The 21,263-nt window shown below is 52.0% G+C and overlaps 1 protein-coding gene across 1 annotated transcript in view; it reads right to left on the reverse strand.

Moving 5' to 3' along the window:
- WDR25 (WD repeat domain 25) overlaps nucleotides 1-21,263 on the reverse strand; it is a 142,869-nt gene that overhangs the window by 69,263 nt on the left and 52,343 nt on the right. The window lies entirely within an intron of this gene.

Raw genomic sequence — 21,263 nt, forward strand, 5'->3', positions numbered from 1 at the left:
TTTGGCTTTCCTTTTCTTTTGAATCTGGAAATGTACATATTTTCACCAAATTTGGTGAGGTTTTAGGCATTATTTCTTTGAATAGCTTTTTCTTCCCCACTCTCTCTCATCTTTGACTCCAGTTAGGAAGCGACAGTTAGAACCAGACACAGAACAACAGACTGGTTTCAAATTGGGAAAGGAGTACATCAAGGCCGTATATCGTCACCCTGCTTATTTAACTTAAATGCAGAGTACATCATTCAAAATGCTGGGCTAGATGAATCACAAGCTGGAATCAAGATTGCCAGGAGAAATATCAACAACCTCAGATATGCAGATAATTCAACTCTAACGGCAGAAAGCAAAGAGGAGCCAAAGAGCATCTTGATGAAGGTGAAAGAAGAGAGTGAAAAAACTGGCTTAAAACTCAACATTCAAAAAAAACCGAAGATCATGGCATCTGGTCCCATCACTGCATGGCAAACGGGTAGAGAAAAGGTGGAAACGGTGACAGATTTTATTTTCTTAGGGTCCAAAATCACTGTGGACAGTGACTAAAGGTATGAAATTAAAAGATGCTCGCTCCTTGGAAGAAAACCTATGACAAACCTAGACAACATACTAAAAAGCAGAAACATCACTTTGCCAACAAAGGTCCGTATAGCCAAAGCTATGATTTTCCCAGTAGTCATGTATGGATGTGGGAGCTGGACAACAAAGAAGTCTGAGCACTGAAGAATTGATGCTTTCGAACTGTGGTGCTGGAGGAGACTCTTGAGAGTCCCTTGAACAGCAAGGAGATTAAACCAGTCAATCCTAAAGGAAATCAACCCTGAATATTCACTGGAAGGACGGATGCTGAAGCTGAAGCTCCAATACTTTGGCTGCCTGATGCAAAGAGCCGACTCATTAGAAAAGACCCTGATGCTGAGAAAGATTGAGGGCAGGAGGAGAAGGAGGTGACAGAAGATGAGACGATTGGATGGCATCACTGATTCAATGGACATGAGTTTGAGCCAACTCTGGCAGATAGTGAAGGACAGTGAAGGGAAGCCTGGTGTGCTGCAGTCCATGGGGTCACAAAGAGCTGGACATGACTTAGCAACTGAACAACAACAATGCATGTACAAATACTACTATATATCACACATATACTACTCAGTTCAGTTCAGTCGCTCAGTCGCGTCCGACTCTTTGCGACCCCATGAACCACAGCACGCCAGTCCTCCCTGTCCATCACCAACTCCCGGAGTCCACCTAGACTCATGTCCATTGAGTCAGTGATGCCATCCAACCATCTCATCCTCTTATATATTACACAAATATCTCTGGCTATTGTCCAGAGATCCCTGAATATCCATTCCTTTTTCCCTCTATTCTTTTTCTCTGCTTTCAGTTTGAATAATTCCTATTACTCTTGTTTCCAGATTCACTGGCCCCTTCTTCCATCCTCTCCACTCTGCAATAGAGTCCAAAGCACACACTCTTTACTTCAGACACTAGTATATTTGTCAGTTCTAGACTTTTTATCCCCTTATAAGTTTCTATTTCTGTACAGAGAGTTCCCATTTTTTTTACTCATTGTGACTATATTTTCCTTTGTGTCTCTGAGCATTGTCACAACTGTTTTAAAACAACTGTCTGCTAATTTCAACACTGGGATTATCTTGGAGAGAAGCCCTTTCTCTTGAATATAGGTCCCCTTTTCCTATTTCCTACTATATTGAGTACTTTTTAGTGAAATACTAGGCAATATTGGGCTTTTCTGGCGGCTCAGATGGTAAACAATCTGCCTGCAATTCAGGAGACCTGCATTGAGAAGATCCCCTGGAGGAGGGCATGGCAACCCACTCCAGTATTCTTGCCTGGAGAATTCCATGAATAGAGGAGCCTAGTGGGCTACAGTCCATAGGGTCACAAGGAGTCAAACATGGCTGCGTAACACATACTAGATATTATTAATACAAAATTTATATTGTATAAGTTCTGGATTCTGTTATGTTTCTCTGAAGAATATCAACTTAATTTTTTTTTTAAACAGGGAGCTAACTTGCCTCTGTTCAAATTTCAAATTCTGTCTCCTCTGTTGTGTGCAGCAGTAGAAATTTCTGTTCAGTTCTCTTAGTATGAGCTGAGCTTCTTAGAATCTGCCCCATTCGTGGATTCAGGGGTCATCAGAGATTTGGGTAGAGTCTATATGCAGAACTTGTGGCTTCCCCTCTCTGACTCCTTCCTTTCTGAGATTTCCCTCCTCACTCTTTAGCTGCTCTGGTTGACCCCAAATTATGTCCTCTGGCTCTTCAAGTCAGTAGCACTGCAGGTTTTCTATCTGAATTTCAGCTGCTCTGCCTGGTACAGACTGGAGCCTAGTCTCATGCAGAAAAACATGAAGCAGGAAATTCACCCAGTTCCATTTTCATCTAAGGGGAGGCTCCCTTCTCAGTCCACTTGCTTTTTGCTGCTCTCCAATACCTTTAGGCAGTTTGCTGTGTTTTTGTTCAGTTTATAATTGTCAGCTGCGGGAAAGTTAGTCTGATGGGGACTGCTGCTTAGCTACCGGAAGTCAAATCTAATATTCAATTTTGAGCATCTGGTTTGCAGTAACAGAGAGTAATACCCCACCCTATCTCTTCCCCTCCACCCTCATACCCGACATATACATACTTCTTTGCCCCAGTACTTCAGTCAAAATCTCCCTACATCCTGAATCCTGGTAGGAGTATTTAGAATAGTGAGGTGATTGGACCACTGTCCTGCAGATGAGCCACTGTGGCACGGAGATGACAAAGCAGGCCAGTGTGATGTACAAGCTGATGTCATCTACTGCAGGCACGAAAGAGGAGCCAGGAATGATTTGAGGAGATAGTCCCACCCACACAGATCTCCCCACCCTGTCAGCTTCAGGAAAACTTGTAGAGAGGCTGAGAAGCCTGCAGCGTTCCTACCATATGCAATTAGAGGAGTCTGAACCAATTTCAATGCAATCTCTAGGAGCAGGGTTACTCGGCTGGTATGTGTATTACAAGGGGTTCACATTTGCAGAAATAGTGAGAGCTAAGGCAGCATCTTCATCTTACACCATCCCTCTAAGGGCTTCCTAAAATTTTTTCTGTACCAAATGATGCAAGTTCCCTCAAAATAAAGGTTGAGGAGAATCTTGACCAGAATCTGTAAGTACACGAGCATTCATTATACAGAGAATTCCAAGAAATTATGCTGTCTATTCAATAAGGTCAGAACAAAGGGAAGGAGTTTTAAATGTCAACAGAAGATATAAAAGGGCAAAAAAGAGTTTTCTTTGGGTAAAAAGGATTAAGAGCAAGACATCTCACAAAGGTTGCCGAGGGATGCGCGGACAGCTGGAGATGGAGACTCTGGAGGCATCGGTGCCACCCTCCTGGCAGAGGGGGATGAGCCTTCGGCGGCCTGCAGGGTCCCCAGCAGGGGGTGCCGCCTGGCCAACGGCGGGGACCACAGGCTCCAGGAAGTGCCAGAGCCCCTTCTGACAGCACTACAATCTTGGAAATTATTCTGAGACAAAATACCACCTCACCTCCCACCTCCAGGTAACAGTAATCACGCATTCAGCAGTCCCCCAAAAAAATAAATAAATAAAATGCTTCTAAGGGCAAGACTTAACTCAATCCTTACCACTAAGTACAAGGTAGGTATTATCATAAACATCAGCTGACAGATGACAAACCTGAAGCACAGGGAGGTTATCTACCCTGGTCACAGGGTGAGAGGTGGAACAGGGAATCAGACTCAGGCCGACTGACTGCAGAGCCTTCAGGTTCAACCACCACTGCTCATTCACCTCTCACCTACAACACGCTCCCATCCACAGCTCCTCACCCTGCTCTCTGGACTAACACAACACAAGGCCAGACTGACCCCTCTTCCCACTGACAGCCCCATAGGGATGGATGGATGAGGGACAGATGGATGGACAAATGTATAGATGAATGGAAGAATGGCCATCCTGGGTTTTAGTTATCTATAGGACCGATGCTGAAGCTGAAGCTCCAATACTTTGGCCACCTGATGCAAAGAGTCAACTCATTAGAAAAGACCCTGATGCTGGGAATGATTGAGAGCAGGAGGAGAAGGGAGCAACAGAGGATGAGATGGGATAGCATTACCAATTCAATGACGTGAGTTTGAGCAAGCTCTGAGAGATGGTGAAGGACAGGGGAGCCTGGCATGCTGCAGCTCATGGGGTCACAGAGTCGGACACGACTTAGTGACTGAACACAATAGCTTGGACAAGCAGACCTCACTTCTGTGATGTTACACAATTTATTATTAAACTGTGGAACAGAAGAATGCTAAGCTTAATGCCCTTTGATCATGAGAAACCCCTCCCATCTCTAGGAGTAAATCATTAATTCTTTGAGATGGGTGCTATTTTCAACAAGTCATGGTCATCCAGTTGGACTGTATCACATGGCAGACACCGCCCCCCTCCATGCTCACAGAACGAGCCAGAGATTCTCTGCCACCAGGAGGACCTGGGGTTCCAGCTCTTCTGCAAAACAAAGATGAGATGGAATCACCAAGGTTCTAAAGCCCTGTGCCCTGGGAGTGAGAGGTGCCTTTCCAAATCAAGACACACACTGGCTTTAGCTTCAGTACAAACAGATCCTGTGAGTCTAAGAACTCAGAAAAGAGTGAATGGTTTTGGGGGAATGAATGCTGTCTCCCAGCAAGCACACAACTGCTTTTTAGTCCTGCAGCGCCGTGATCTCTACTGGCTGCCTGGTGTCCATTCACCTCCTTCCTTGGAGAATCATCCGTGCCCCACGCAGTCAGTGTGTTACTGGCTCAAAGCTCCTACGAAGGACACATCACCCAGGCCTGGCCAACCCGAGGCGCCAGCCCCAGTCTGCAGCAGGCAGGATACGGGAAGAGGCACTTCCTCACTAGCTGGGCTGCAAAGCAGATGAATGAAAGAACGGCTGGGAGCCGGAGCTGAAAGGGGGTCACCACAGGGACCAAGAGGGACAGAGGTGGGACCAAGACCCAAGGACATCTGACCTCGAGGACAGCCACACCGGAAGCTGCACGGTCCTCAGCCTTTTCACCCCTAGACCAATGGGTTCACTTCTTTTTGCTTTAAGTTACTAGGAACTGAGTATTCTGTCACTTGCAACCAAGAGTTCTCTCACAAACCCCTTGTAGATCTTTCCAGAAGTCAACGTTAATTTTGTTGATAGCGGGCTTCTAACACCACCTGTTTTCTCTCCTGGAAAGCCCATCTGGTCTCCTCAACCCTCCCCCGCTCTTCACAGCTCCCAGGCACCAACGCAGCCCACCAGCAGGGGGAATGCTCTAGATCTCGGGCTGGAGCTCGCTTAGACACTGCCAGGCACTTCTTCAGTCCACACCAGAGGGGACCGGGAAGGGCACTCGGGGACCCTTCCAGGCTGAGGGTCACATGTGCCCTTGAGCCGCAGAGCTCTCACCTCTCTGCTGTATCACCCTGCTCCCCGATCTTTTTATCCTGAGAAGTACTCGCTCAGAAACTGGAGGGGGGAAGTGGAGGGTATGACCTTGTTCAGTTCAGTTCAGTCGCTCAATCATGTCCGACTCTTTGTGACCCCATGAACTACAGCATGCCAGGCTTCCCTCTCCATTACCGACTCCCGGAGGTTGCTCAAACTCATGTCCATCAGTGATGCCGTCGAACCATCTCATCCTCTGTCATCCCTTTCTCCTCCTGCCTTCAATCGCTCTGACCTGGTTAGAAGGAGTCATGACATCATATTTTAACTTCTGTGCATCACATTCCACGTTACAGCATCACATGATCCTCATGCAGACCCAGGAGGTCAGCGGGGGAAGTTCTCTTCATTTCAACGGTGTGCAAACACAGCCTTGGTAAGACTGGGCAACTGTCAGTCATTCATCGGGTTTATTCCACAGATATTTACTCAGGGTCCACTACGTGCCAAGGACATCGCTCACTGCCTGAATCTCTGGGAAACAAAAGAGCTCACAAGAGTCTGATGGAAGGGGAGATATTAAGCCGACGTATAAACAGGTAGCACCAGTGGAGACACCATGAGAGGAAAGAGCTGGCCTCTGTGAAATAATTGGAGCCGGTGAATGGGGCTGCCCTGGTGGTCCAGTGGTTAAGAATCCACCTTGCAATGCAGGGAACCCAGGTTTGATCCCTGGCCCAGGAAGACCCCACATGCCACAGGGCAACTAAGCCCACACGCCACAGGACTGAAGCCCGGGCACCCTAGAGCCAGGGCACCACAACGAAGAGGAGCCCTCGCTCGCCGCAACCAGAGAAAGCCCATGCCCAGCAACAAAGACCCAGCACGGCCAAAAGTTAAATAAACAAATTTAGATAAATAAGTAAAAGAGGTGAAGCTTAATTCCGACTGGGGAGGTGGGCAGGCTTCTGAGCAAGGCGGGAGGCAGGAGGTCAGGGAAGAGCCTAAAGGGGACCAGGAGCCCGTGAGGATGGACGCGAGACAGGAGTGGGGAAAAAGAGATCGGAGAACTTCAGAGCTGTCTCCCTCCATGAAAGTTGGCCGGGGGAGGGGGGCAGCTGACAGGGTCAAACATAGGAGAGCAAAGCAATAGGCAAGATTTTCCTTCCGAAAAAACACTCGGGCGAAGGCACAGGAGGCCAGAATACTGCGGGAGACTGGTGGCGAGGACGTCCGCCAGCGCAAAGGGCGCACGGGCATCATAAAGGAGAGGGGCGCCAGGGCCTGGGGGGCGATCCGAGCGGCGGCGAGGAAAGCCGCTGGGCTGCTGCAGGCAGAGGGGGCCCCACTGGAGGAGCAGCGGGGAGGACGGAGGGATGGCAGGGGCAGGGAGCGGGGACACCCGCCACCTGAGCGGGCGTGAGGCGTCAGCTCACCCCAGGGCCGGGCCGGGGTGCCCCCAGCAGTCACTGAGCGGGCTCCTTGAGAGTGCGGCCTGACCCAGCTCCAACCGAATCCTCCCGCGGGCCCGGCCTGGGGGCCCCTGTGTCCTGGGCTGTCACATACACACTCCTGTCCCGGCAGAGCGCCTCCTGAGCGCCTGCTCAGAGACTCAGCCACAATGACTCCCCCAACCTGACAGCCAGCCAGAGCACGTCCCCACGACGGGGGCGATCACTCTAGGAAAGTGAGGGTCACTTGGGTCCTGCTACCATGGCAACCACCACAGGCCAGCGCCAGGCTGTCTCCACTCCCCAAAAAGGGCTTTCAGGGCAGTCCTGTGGACAGCTCCGTCAGGCCCACGCTGCACACCGAAGCCACAGTTCTCGCCAGCCTCCCTGAGTGGGGTGGTCGTTTTCGTTGACTTCTCAAAAGAACGTGGGCCCCTGACCCTAGAACTCATCCAAAAAGCCAGCAAGAAGGTACACCTGGTGCCTTCTGGCCAAAAGGCCTTGTCTGGCTCTGGGCTCCTGCCAAACACACTCAGGGACTCAGTGGGGTTTGTGAGCGGATCCCCGTCTAGCAGGGAAGCCTTCAGCTGACCTGAGAGACCCACACTCACCGCCAGCCTCACCTCCCACCACCACCTCACCTATACATGACCTTCCATCGAGGCTTCCCAAACCCACCCTGCCCTTTGCCACCTGTGGCTTTACACACGCAGCCCCACCTCCTTCTGCTTGAAGTGAATTCCTCCCTCTCCACCGACTGGCCTCCACATAGGCCCCCACATTTTCTTCTGGTCTCAGCTTAGATGCTCCTTCCTCCAGGAAGCCCTCCTGACTACCAGGGGTAAAATCCCAGCAGATGTTCCCATCATGCTCCATGCTGCCCCTCTGGGAGGGCTGGCTGCACCTTGCGCCATCGACTGCCACCCAACTTCTTCTTTCCTGAAGACAAGAGCAGTCAGCATGGTCAGGACGGAGTGGTCAGTGGAGGAATCGTGCGGCCAGAAGGAATCCACTGCTTTCCCATTTTCAGTCGTTCTTCCTCTCCCCTGTGATTTACCTCGTCGTGTAGCTTTTGATAGACACACACATGCACTTGTATGCTAACCCCCACAAGAGCTATCATTTCTTTAGACCCCCATGGGCCCCACACTGCCAAGTGCTGAGTTAGATGATAGAGTCTCCACAGCAACCCCCTTGAGGTGGACACAACTGGGCCCCTTTACAGGTGAAGAGACTGAGGTTCTAGGTATGAAGAGACTGGCCCAGGTTATATTAAGACAGTACACAAGTGACAGCCCCCAAGTCAAAGTCCACGTGCTCCTCTCTGGGTGCCCCACCCGGAGCAGTGGACAGTGGTGAGGAGCTGGGAAAGAGCAGAAGGGGGCGCTGGGTCTGCTCCCTGCCCTCAGACAGTGGAGCTGCCGTGGACCTGCAGACGGCAATCTGCGCCGTCTTTTTCTCTGTGTACCTGCTTTCTCCTGAGATCCTGCTGAATATATAATTTGGCATCCTGCTTTCCTCACTTAACATTTTCCAATGTTCTTGAAAACTTCATTTTCAAAAGTGCAGTTACTCATCAACTCCAGAAGAGCCGAGCACGGATATGGCAGGGGCCTTGAACTTGACCATTTTTCCCTGGTGCTGATAGCTATACGCACACAGCAAGAGGGTTTAACAGCCTGATTCAGCACGGTGGGAAGGAGTAAACTGCTTGAGTCTGGGAAATACATTACCTCAATCTCGCAAATGGTTTTTGAAAATCATTAGGCCACAGAAATGTCACTGTGTAGGCCCGGCTTCCTCCACCTCCCCCACCTGCCCGGCTGTGCCCCATGGCACCGCACCAGGCATCAACAAACTCAGAGCGCTCGGACCTGGAGGTGGGGAGGGGTGGCAGGCTAAGACCCTGGGCCCAGACACCCCCAAATCCCTCCTGAGAGACAAAGAGAAAGTTTCGATCTGCTCAGCTCACAGACACCTAACAGGAACAACTCTCCTCTCCCCCTGGAGGCTCCCAGGCCCACCTGCAGCAGCAGCCAGCTCTGCTGCCCAGAGCCCAGAAATGGCCTCTGTGGCATCTCCAGGCTGGTGCCAAAGTCAAACCGTAGTAGGTTTATGGGTCTCCAGTGGTTCCAAATAGGAAAAGGAGTACATCAAGGCCATATAGTGTCACCCTGCTAACCTAACTTATATGCAGAGTAAATCATGAGAAATGCTGGGCTGGAGGAAGCACAGGCTGGAATCAAGATTGCCAGGAGAAATATCAATAACCTCAGATATGCAGATGACACCACCCTTATGGCAGAAAGTGAAGAGGAACTAAAGAGCCTCTTGATGAAGGTGAAAGAGAAGAGTGAAAAAGTAGGCTTAAAGCTCAACATTCATAAAACTAAGATCATAGCATCCGGTCCCATCACTTCATGGGAAATAGATGGGGAACAGTGGAAATGGTGGCTGACTTTATTTTTCTGGGCTCCAAAATCACTGCAGATGGTGACTGCAGCCATGAAATTAAAAGACTCTTACTCCTTGGAAGAAGAGTTATGACCAACCTAGACAGCATATTGAAAAGCAGAGACATTACTTTGTCAACAAAGGTGCGTCTAGTCAAGGCTATGGTTTTTCCAGTGGTCATGTATGGATGTGAGAGTTGGACTGTGAAGAAGGCTGAGTGCTGAAGAATTGATGCTTTTGAACTGTGGTGTTGGAGAAGACTCTTGAGAGTCCCTTGGACTGCAAGGAGATCCAACCAGTCCATCCTAAAGGAAATCAGTCCTGAATATTCATTGGAAGGACTGATGCTAAAGCTGAAACTCCAGTACTCTGGCCACCTCATGCGAACAGCTGACTCATTGGAAAAGACCCTGATGCTGGGCAAGATTGAGAGCAGGAGGAGAAGGGGACAACAGAGGATGAGATGGTTGGATGGCATCACTGACTCAATGGACATGGGTTTGAGTGGACTCCGGGAGTTGGTGATGGACAGGGAGGCCTGGCGTGCTGCAATTCATGGGGTCGCAAAGAGTCAGACACGACTGAGCGACTGAACTGAGCTGAAACTGAGTCCATTTCTCAGAAACAATCCCTAAGTCTACTTACTTCTAAAAGGGCCAGCTAAGGACCAACTAACCAGTTTCTGGTAGCTTTCAGTTAACTCAAAACCTCAGCGCCCCGAGCTCTTGCCCAGGCTTGGGGTTCTTAGGGATTGAATAGTCATCACTCCCTAACAAACTGTACCTGGAATGCATTGTGCTAAGTCGTTCGGTCGTGTCTGACTCTTTGCGACCCCATGGACTGTAGCCCAACAAGGCTCCTCTGTCCATGGGATTCTCCAGCCAAGAATTCTGGAGTGGGGTGCCATTTCCTTCTCCAGGGGATCTTCCCAACCCAGGAATCGAACCTGAGTCTCCCGCATCTCCTTAACTGGCAAGCAGGTTCTTTACTACCAGCGCCACCGGTAGCTTTCAGTGAGCTTAAGCCCTCCGCGTCCGAACTCATGCCTAGGCCTGGGGTTCTTGAAGGCTGAAAATTCATCACTCCCTAATAAACTGTACCTGGAATGCATTAGGTGGTATTATAAATGGAGCCCCCAAATTTTTCTAATAGTTTTGAATTAGTCTATATAATTACTTCAATGAGCACAAAATTATTTTACCTATAAAGGTTTAACAAGTGATTCTAAAGGATTAAGAAGAGTTATATAATCAGATAATAATGATAAGTCTGCAGCACTTAAGTCAACGATTTTTGTGGTCACACAGGCTGTAATTTACAGAAGCTGCCTGGCTGTGAGTTTAGCAGCCAGAAATCCCTTTACCTATACTTGTGCTGACAGCAACAAGGACTCATACATCAGAGAACAGCAGTTCCCCCAAGAGCCAGGTGTGATCAGCAATGCCTGTACTGATTACAGAAGGCCCATTTGGCCATTAGTCAATCTGTCTCTCCCACACTCTTGCTCACGAGCTTCCGGATATGGCACGTGGCTTCCAGCTTTTTTTAAAGAGGAAAGCAGCTCAACTGCTGCTTAGCTTTCAAGCTGTTCTTTTATTGTGGTGTGTGGGCTTCCCAGGTGGCGAAATGGTAAAGAATCCGCCTGCCAATGCAGGAGATTCAAGAGACGCAGGTTTGATCTCTGAGTTGGGAAGATCCCCTGGAGAAGGAAACGACAACTCAGTCTAACATCCTTGCCTGGAGAATCCCATGGACAGAGGAACCTGGCGGGTATAGTCCATGGGGTCGCAAAGAGTCGGACACAACTGAGCGACTGAGCAAACAACTGCGCTGTGTGCTGTGTGTTATAATCTCTATGCATCTTTACTGATGCTGACCATCCACATCGGCAGGGTACCTGCTGCGGCTCCGTGCCATTTGTGAAGACCCCTGGGGATCCCAGGAACAGGTGTACACGCCAACCTGCTTCTGCTCTGGACTCTCTGATTGGGCCTCTGGCTGCTCCTTCCCACCCCACCAGCTGGAAGATGGCCCAAGGCAGGCACAGTGCCAGGGATGGGCCACACGCAGAGGTTAACCAAGGGCTCCAAGTCCTCGTGGCTGAGCCTCCTTCTCCTTGGCCGGGACAGCTGACCTAAAGTCCTTCCCCTCAAGGCGGGTATCACCCAGGTGGCCTGTCACCAAGTCAGAAGTGCACCCCGAGGCGAGGGGACTGCTCCCCAGCACCACCTCCAACACTCAGGTTAGGATGGAACACAGTGTCTTTCTCGCCTGGACCCTCTCTGCCCAGATGGTCCAAGCCGGACTCTGACCCCACTCCTTCCCAGAGAGGAGTCAGGAGCTCAACAAGGCAACCCGGGGACTGGAGAACAAAGGCGGAGGGGAGGTCCCCGATAATCCAAAAATGAGAAGCCTGCCACCCAGCAGGCCTCCCTTTCAGCTCTGGCAACTGGGGAAGCCTCCAGTGATTTCGGGCCGGGTCAGCCAGCTTCGGCACGTTTTGCCACCCCCGCCCCCGCCCCTGAGCCACAGCGCTGCTAAGCTTTCTTTTCATCCTGACGATTGTAAGCCTCAAGATCCTCTTGTCACGCTCTAAGTTTTTATGATAAACTAGTTTAAAACCTCTTCTGGAAGTGGTCGTGGCATAAATTATAAATAAAGACCAACAAAGCGAAAGCTCTGAGGCGCAATCTTATTACCAACTTGAAGGCGCTTGGTGTCATTTTTCTTCCAGTAAACATGTAAATCTGGTGTCCAAAACAATACAAGTTGCCTTATCCCGTGGCTTATTTGCATGATTTTTAATGGCAAACAATAATAAAGTGTAACTGAATCCTCTCATCCTAAATTCATCTAGACGTCGCTGCAGAGAATGCATTTACGTGCTCCCGTGTTCCCCAGGCAGCCGTGGGGCGGGGCTCTGCGTCCTGTGGGGTCTGAGACCAAGCAGGCGGCCTGGGGGACTCAGGGTGAAAGCTACGGGGACATGAAGGCCCAATTCCACCGGGAACTTCGGACACCCCAAACCCTAACCCCGTGGTGCCCTTCCATCAGCGTGGCCTGAGCAGGCAACCCCACTTCTGGGCCACCCCCTTGCTTCCCAGAGCTGCAGGGAGGCTCAAAGAGAATTACAGTAATGGAGTAGAAGGTACAACAGCAGGCGCCACCGGCCGGCTGTCTGTTCTCTTTCTCATCCTTTACCACCTGCCACCAAAATGTCCTGGTGTTAGAGCAAACAGGGCTTCAGACTCTTAAAAAAAGTTAAGGTACAGCATGAGCGCTTCCCTCTGGTAGGCCGGCCAGGCCAGGCGTCTCAGCTGCACCGGGAGAGCACCTGCAGGCCCAGGACCCAAGCAGACACAATGGACATCCAGAGATGCACAGACTGGTCCAGAAGTCTGGCGGGCCCTGGGGTCAGTGTGCAGAGAACAAGGCCTGGGCCACGCACGTCCGAGCAAACGCAGCTGCCCTGGGACCGCCGTCTTGGCTTCGGCAGCTGCCCTGGCCTCAGCCTCGACTGGCAATGAGACCTGTCCTAAGCTAGGCAGGGCTGGGCCGGGCCCCGGCCCGAGGGGGGCCCAAGCCAGACAGAGCTTCACACACCTGGGCTCCACCTTGCGCCATGGGCTTTAGAGCGACGCGCCCAGCGTGGTTACCTGGGGCGGCTTTCCTGACCCACAAACCAAATGGGATGGGCTGGGCTTGTAAGCAGGCCTCTCCTCACCCCCTGCCACTACTTTCAAAGTCGACAAAATTGTCAGCAGCCTCCGTGGAGCATCGGCCCCCTCCTGCCTGGCTCACCTTTCCTTTTCATGGGTCCAGCCTCAGCACTCGGCCAGGCACGGGTTCAAGCTTCTCAGGCCCACCCCAGGTCTTCGTGGGGGCAGCCCTCATGGGACTGAGACCACTGCTAGGGCCCAAGAACCAGACAGGGGCTTGGGGTGGGGGGTGCTAGCCCCAGTGGCAGAGGGGCCTGGCCCTCCCTCCGGCTGCCTGGGCGGACTTGGCTCTGATCTTCCTTTCTGGGATCTGAGGGATGGAGCAGTGGGACCCCTTCTTCTCAAGGTGGTCAGGAGGATAAACTGAGAATGTGCAGGAGAAGCACCTAGCCCAGGGCCGGGCGATAAACGACAGCCGTGATTATGACTCATGATCCAATCACTCGGCGCTCCTCAACGCTTCCCAAACGCTCGCACTCCACATCAGCCCCGAGCGCTCCCAATTAATGAAAGAACAAATTAAACTGTCATTACTTTGGTTTAATTCTGTAATTAAAGAACTTCAGGAAGCGACAGGCTCTAAATAATGCATGCTTTTATCAAAAAAAAAAAAAAGTTGAGTTCTGGGCAAAGAGGAAAAAAAAAATGGTGGGGAGAAGCTTCGAGAAAGAGGAGAAGAGATCCCAGGCAGGAGCAATGATATGTATCCCCAAAGATCTGAGGGAACAATCAAGTGACAGCTGAAGGACTTAATTTGTTTTTGAATTAAGGCTTCAGCTATCACCGAACACAGGAAAATAGACGGCCCCCACCCCGGGCTCCCGCCCCACATCTGCCATCCGCAGAAATGGTGTCGGGAGTAATTCAATTGGTGGCTTTTCCAGTTGATGAGGCAGAGCACGGCAGTCGTTCTGACATCTGCTTGTGTGTGACTCTCCTTTTTATGTCAGTTCAGGGTGGGGGGAGAGCAATAAAGAAAAGGAAGGCGTGTAGCACGTGAATTTGGCTAAATGTGTGTCTCTCATCCAGCAGATCATGTGGCTGCCACATGTTACAGACCTAACGAGGTTGCCCTGGCAGGGGTGGGTTCCTGAGTCAGGAGGACGTGATTCTAACCCAGCTCCGCTTTGCCCTGCCACCAACCCCCCCTCCGAGCGAGTGCCTGTGGGCTGACAGCAGGGCTGAGTTAGGAACCGGCCGCCAGGCCTGCAACTTCAAATTAAATAACTTATTGAGATGTTTGCTTCTTGTTAGGCATTAATGTTTTCATAAATCTCATACGCGGGGTAATTGCAGTGTCCTGGTTCTCTGAATCACATAAAGAAATGGCTTTCAGACACGGCTCCCATTTAGGCTACTATTAGCTGCAGAACCCAAAGGATGAAATGTTATTAAATATAACTTTTTTTTTTTTCCCTGCAGTATCGCCAAGTTCCAAGAACAGCTTGGAGATTTCCCTGAAAAGGTTGGCAAATGTGCTTAGTACACAGAATAGCAGCTGCCTTACAAACTGCATACTTTTTATTAAATTACTGCCCCTGCAACATCCTGCCAGCCACAGGATTAAAAGGTAGAAGAGACTAAACTGTTGGGAAAGGCTCCCAAGCAACAGGTCTAAGTAAGTCACAAGGGGTAAATCTCCTAAGTCTGTGCAATGGCAGCGGGGGGCAGGGGCGGGGGTGGTCAGTTAGGGTTGGCAGGGGGCCAATATACAAAACTTTAATGACATGGACTCACTATTTCAAGGTTGAAACAGCAGTTATCCACATTGCTAGACACGTCATAATTTTCTTTTCTCTTCTTTCCCCACCACATACCCACCAGGGTACTCTGGATCTCAGAGAATGCCTGGAACACAGCACGCCATGCTAAGTTACTCAGTCGTGTCCAACTCTATGCGACCCTATGGACTGTGACCCGCCAGGCTCCTATGTCCATGGGATTCTCCAGGCAAGAATACTGGGGTAGGTTGCCATGCCCTCCTCCAGGGGATCTTCCCATCCCAGGGATCAAACCCACGTTTCTTATGTCTCCTGCATCGGCAGGTGAGTTCTTTACCACTGAGGCGTCCCTGGTGGCTCAGGTGGTAAAGAATCCGCCTGCAATGCAGGGACCTGGGTTTAATCCCTGGGCTGGGAAGATCCTCTGGAGAAGGAAATGTCTAACCACTCCAGTATTCTTGCCTTGAGAATTCCATGGACAGAAGAGCCTGGCAGGCTACAGTCCATGGGGTCGCAAAGAGTCAGACATAACTGAGCGACCAACACTTAAGACTTTGACTTCACCACAAGCGCCACCTGGAAAGCCCACGGAATGCAGTAGGTGCCTAGTAAATACTGCTCAGTGACCGAGTGAACCCCCGGCAGAGAGGTGCTCGGGAAACGCCCGATGCACCGCTCCACTGAGGGGCACTGTGACTGTCCTGTTCTCGCCGTGATGGGGCCACTTCCTAACCCCCTCGCTACACAAGCTCGCTCCTCTTAGAGGAGGCCCCTGCCCTCTCCCGGCCCCTGCATAGCCACGTATGCCCCTGCACGGCTGCCTGACCCTCTCAAGAGGAGGCTTCTGGGCTCTAAGATGGGAAGCCAGGGTGGCGGCTTCCGCCCAGCGCTTGGCACCGTTGATGGGCGACTCTGCACCCCTACAAGCCCTGCTCCTCCACTGTCAGCAACCCCGTGGGATGCCCGCTGCCTGGTGCCCTGCCCAGGACCAGTGGGTCGAGAGCTTTACTCCAAGTGCCACAGCCTTGACGGATGTGAGGTCATGATGACTGCTTCTGCTTTGCAGGTGCGGGAGCTGAGCGCAGAGCGCCCCGGTGGCTCTGGCAGCAGCGAGCCCGTGCCGGCCTCCACTAGCCCCAGCCTGTCTGCAGGGCTGCACCAAGGCGCCCCCGGGGGATGCTCCTGCACGCCATTCACCGCCCTCTCCAATTCACCCCCCTCCACATGCCCTGACACTGCTTCCACCTCCGCCTGGAGGGCCCCCCGAGGCTGAGCTCTGCCTGGTGAGGGGATGCCCTCCTCTTGGGACCCGAGTCAGCCCCGTGCCGCCGTCCCTCCTCCCCCAGCCGTGAGGGCAGTCCCGGTCCTGCTCCCAGCACCTGGGCCACACAATCGCTCCCGTGGACGTCTACCCATACCCCCTCTGCACGGACAGCTCCTTCGAGGGGTGGGGACCCCAACCTGCCGCTCTGTACGTCTCAGGGCCCACCGCGAAGCAGGGGCCCAGCTAACGCCTGGCGCTCAATGAACAGAGTGCCTTCTAAGTGTCCATCATGACGCTCGTGCCAGAACATTCTGAGAACCTGAGCCAGGAAGCAGAGCCTGGGCTCCCAGGCCTGCTTTCAAGACCAACTCAGGCAGAGCTCGGTGTGCCTTGCTTGATGGAATCGATGAGCAGGAAGTAAACACAAGGCTGCTCATTGCCTCCAACGTGGAAGCCTCACTCGGAGGGTCAGGGACCAGGCACTTTGAGACAAATTCAGCAGCAGCGTCTTTAATCATTTCAGGGTTAATAAAAAAAATGTCAATTACATTTGTCATCATGGCCACCCTGGGGAAACAATCCAGGCGCAGACAATCTCTGGTCAAATGACACCCTGGTCTGCTTGTCACACGTCCCTCCAGCTGCCTCACTGACGAGTTAATCGAGTTGGTTATCTCCCTCCTGGCCTGTCCCTTCGTAAATAATCAGTGGTAATATGGATCTTCCAAATAATCTGACCTGAAAATTGCTGCTCCAGCTCACCCAAAATGAGAAAAGGGGACAGAAACAAGGACTGAGCCTCCAGATGCCCTGGAGAGTGGGGGCCGCCTGGAGAGCTGGGCAGGGCGCAGCCCCGGACGCACAAGCTTCTCCCGCCTCGATGGGCCGGGGCCTGTCCTTCCATCCCTGCGTCCTTCAGCGTCCAGTGTGGTCCCCTGCCCCTGAGAGCTTACCCTGTATCACACTGGCCAATCTCCATGGCCCCCATGACCTTACGAGGGGTCCCATCCTACCCCACTTCTATAAGCTGGCCAATGGCAGCTGAGAACGGACTGAGCAGCAGGCCCCAGCGGGGCTCAAACCCAGGTGTCTGGCAGCAGCCCACTGCTGGTGGCCGAGGGGCTCCTGAGTGCGGCTGCCTGTCTGCATTTTTTGAGAGCAGCTATTTTGCAATCAAGGAATTCCTGCACAAATTGCCAGGTGCAAACGCATCCAAGAGGAAAACGCTCCCCTGGTATAAACTGACACTTAACACACAAAGATAGGAATGAAGTCAGGTTGGAATGGAATAAGGAAAACATTGCTTTCTACCCCAGGACTACACCAAATGCTCTGAAACCATAAAATTTGCCTAAATTAAGCGTTCTATCTTTATCAGAGAATGACTTTAAAAATGACTGTTCAGGGACTGTTACGCACATTTGTTTTTAAACAATGGATCCTCTCCTTGGCGTAAACCTGGCCTCGGGCCAAATGTCGCGGGGTCCTCGCTCCCCCAGCCCCAACCGGAAGTGAAGCTTGAACGAACCTCTTGGCTTCACACCGCCCCCACCCGCAGCACAGAATACGCTGTGCTGGTCCCGTCCCCAGCCCCAGCAACGTGCTTCACAAAGCAGAGGCTTTTCTGTCGCCAGAATCTCAGACGTTCAAGATCGCTTTTATTTGCAGAGAAAACGGGAGGAGTATGAAGAATATATACAGCTATTTCCTGGACTCATTTTAAAGCTGTTGCAACTCAAAGGGTTAAGCTGAGTGGGGCGGTGGCGGTGGGGGGGGGGGCGGCGCTGCTCCTCGGAGACCACTGCTAATTTCTCCAACTCACTGTCATGTAAAATGCGTCCCCCGCCCCCACGAGGCGATCAGGGGCTTCCCGACTGCCCTTCCGGAGAGTTCTGTCTCCAGTGAGACATCCAGATGACACTTTCTGGACAGCCCAGCAGTCATTACGTTTGCAAGTTAACTTCCATGAGACAGGCGAAGGCTCTTATTTTGATGGCTTCCCTCCATTTGGGCAATTTTATCCCCTTCATAAACACTAATGGCTCTTGAATACCTGCTGTGGGTGTGGTGTGCTGTGCCAGGCTGAAGTGCACAACGCCACACAAAATGCCACCGCAGGAGTCACCTGGCTCCGCTGGCAGTCAGCTCCGTGACACACAGGAGCCCGGGGCTGAGGCAACTTCTCGGCCGTGGCAACAAGCAGGTCTCCAGAGGGCAGGGCTCCTCAATGCAGGGCCCGCCGCATGACAGACCCTGCCAAGTGCCTCCCACATAGCATAGGTAATCCTACAAAAAAAAAAAAAACCAGGAAGTTTCACGATGCCCACTCACTCACCGGTAGAAGAGTGATGGTCAGAGGGGAGGCCTGGCTCGGGCTCGGGCTCAGAGTTAGAAAGGGCCCGGGAAACCGAAGCCCAATCCACCTCCGCACCAGCCCTCGCCTCGGTCTACAGGAAGGGGCCACTTCCACCAGCAGGTGGTCAGTCGTGTGCTGGCAGAAATGCAGACGCTCCTCCCGGCCCGACTGCACACTCCCCACTGCCACCCCCTGCACCAGGAGTCGTAGAAAGAATGGCAGCCTTGGACCTAGAAGACTCCAACCAAGTTCAAACCCCCGGCTCCGGCTCCTACAAGCTCTGTGACCAGGCTCAGCACCGCCCGTTTCCAGCCTGAGTTCCCTCAGATGTAAAGTAAAGGAAATGCAACAAACTTGAACTTCAAGGGGTGGTTGAGAAGATTAAATGAGATTAAAGGAGATAACATATGCAAAGCCACTCAACCTGTCTCTTCTTCCTAACCAGCTGGGGATGAAAGAGCATAAGCCTCAGCCCTAATTCCAAATCCCACCTCTCAGACTGAACCACTGGATACCCTGAGCTCAGGGCAGCACCTCGCTGGGCCTCCCTGGGCTGGCTGGCTCCCCCTCGCCACCATTCAGGCGGTGCACGGGTTAAGGAGACTGTGTCTGGCAGGGAGTGGGCGCTCAATAAAAGCTCATTCAATTCAATTTGACTTAATTAAAAAACCCTACTCATAGCCTCGAGAATGGCAGGAGCGCAGAGGGCTAAAACTACAAACTCAAATCCATCTGAAGCCCATAAATTTTATATCCTGCCGATGAATGCATTTTCTTATTAAGCAACAATATTATAAACCACTTCTGAATTCCTGGCAATGTTTAAGAGTCATATCTTCATCGGGCTAAAAGCGGTTGTCAAATCACAAAGAACTTGAAGGGGTTCTAAGAACTGATGAAAAGGAATAACTGAAACCAAGTTTACTGAACAAATCAAATTATTTCACTGCTGTGCCTGACTTTGCAAAGCTTCTCCAAATTACACTTCATTATGAGACTCAGAAATTAGACACCAGTAACAAAATGAGAAAGCCAGAACACATAAATATTTACATAATCGTCAGAATAATATTCTTCTGCGCAAATCCACCTACTACTTTGTTTATTCTTATTAACTCAAGTTTAGAAATGGGACAATCGTTTGAAACAGGGCCCTGGGGATTTCTCTCCCTGACTCAAATCACTTCTTTTCTTCCTTTTGAGAAAACAATGGTGCATCAGGAGAAAAGAGAGAGAAGGCAGGGGAGGGTGGGGTGGCCACTCCCCGGAAGCCCCTTCGAGCTTCAGTGGTAGGCTTGGGACTCGGAGCAGCTCTGCAGATATATACACTGACGACGGCACCTCTCTTCTCCCACTGAGGGAGCCCCACCAGGGCTGTGAGTGGCCATGCAATGGGAACAGCGGGCTAGCAGAGGGCAGCAGACGATTGCTTTGCGGTGGAATGGTAAGAGGGATCGCAATCAGAACAGTAGCAACTAATGACCGCATGCCAAGGTGCCAGGCAGGACACGCAGCATCCCACATCTCCACAAGAGCTCTCTGCAAATGGGGACACACTCTCCCAACTTGGAGATAAAGGAACCCAGGTGCCAGAGCCAGTAGCCACCTCATTGAAGCCCAAACAGCCTGTGAGCGCCAGAGCCGGGGTACCGGCCTAGCTCCAGGTGGCTTTTCCTGGCGCACAAGTACCATGCGCTGGGTGCTGACACCACTGGATGTTTCCACGGAGGTGGGTCCTGTGGAAGCCAAGGAGAAAGCGGGGCTGAGTCTGAATGGCGGTAGAATGTTGGAGACCTGCTCTCTGTAGGCAGGTGTTATGCCAGGAGCAGGGCCAGTGGCTGCACTAGTCTCGGACGGGGTCCCAGGGTTGAGTTTCACCGCCTCCTTTCTTACTGCGGTTGTCAGCCTGCAGCCACATGGATCAAGCCTTCATTCATTCATTCACTCATTCAGCGAGCAGGCACTGGGCCCCTGCTCCGGCTCCTGCCCATGCCAAGCACTGGGGGGGGACCCAAATGGCTGAGGCCCAGCCCAGCCCTAAAGTGCCTTCTGTGCTTCACCAGGCAAGACTCGAGCTGTTGTGTCACATGTTCCAAGACAGAAAAGCAGAACAGATGCTTCAGCACACGGGGCGGCGCAGGGGCGACTGAAGGCAAAGCCGAAGGCAGAGCGCGAGGCGATGTGGCGCCCTCGGTCTGCGTCCCCACTCCAGGGGCGGGGCGGGGCCCAGGACTTCCTCTTCTGCACCTCCGGGGCCAGCGTCCCAGCTCCAGGGTCTGGCGGCGGGGCCCAGGACTTCCTCTTCTGCACCTCTGGGGCCAGCGTCCCAGCTCCAGGGTCTGGCGACGGGGACCAGAACTTCCTCTTCTGCACCTCTGGCCTGCATCCCAGCTCCAGGGATGGGGCAGGGACCAGGACTTCCTCTTCTGCACAGGTGACTCCTGGTCAGACACTCGTAAGTGGGACACAACCCCAGGAACAACCCATCCGTGTGGCATGAGGGGGACCGATGTTCCCTTCTCCTCTCCTTGGGGATAAAGGCCCCCTTGCCCTGAGACAGTGGACACCCAACACAGAGGCTGCCCAGTGGGCCTGGAGGGGAGCTCAGGCCACACTTCACGGCCACACTGCCGCATGGTGCCAATCGTTTGGCGGGGAAGTTAGGATGACAAAAGTATCGGTCGGCAAATCCATGGAGACACCATTAAGATGCCATTAAAATACCATTAAAACATGTAAGCTCAGTGTAAAACTATTTCATTGCAAATTATACTGCTGTAAAATAAACAAAGGAAATGGATTCCAAAAAGCATTAGAGTAACATTAAGCAAACAGAACCCCTCTCTCAAGTGCAGGAGAAGTCTAAGCAAGA

Source organism: Oryx dammah, unplaced genomic scaffold (assembly GCF_014754425.2).
Source record: "Oryx dammah isolate SB20612 unplaced genomic scaffold, SCBI_Odam_1.1 HiC_scaffold_16, whole genome shotgun sequence".
In the NCBI taxonomy this organism is placed as follows: domain Eukaryota; kingdom Metazoa; phylum Chordata; class Mammalia; order Artiodactyla; family Bovidae; genus Oryx; species Oryx dammah.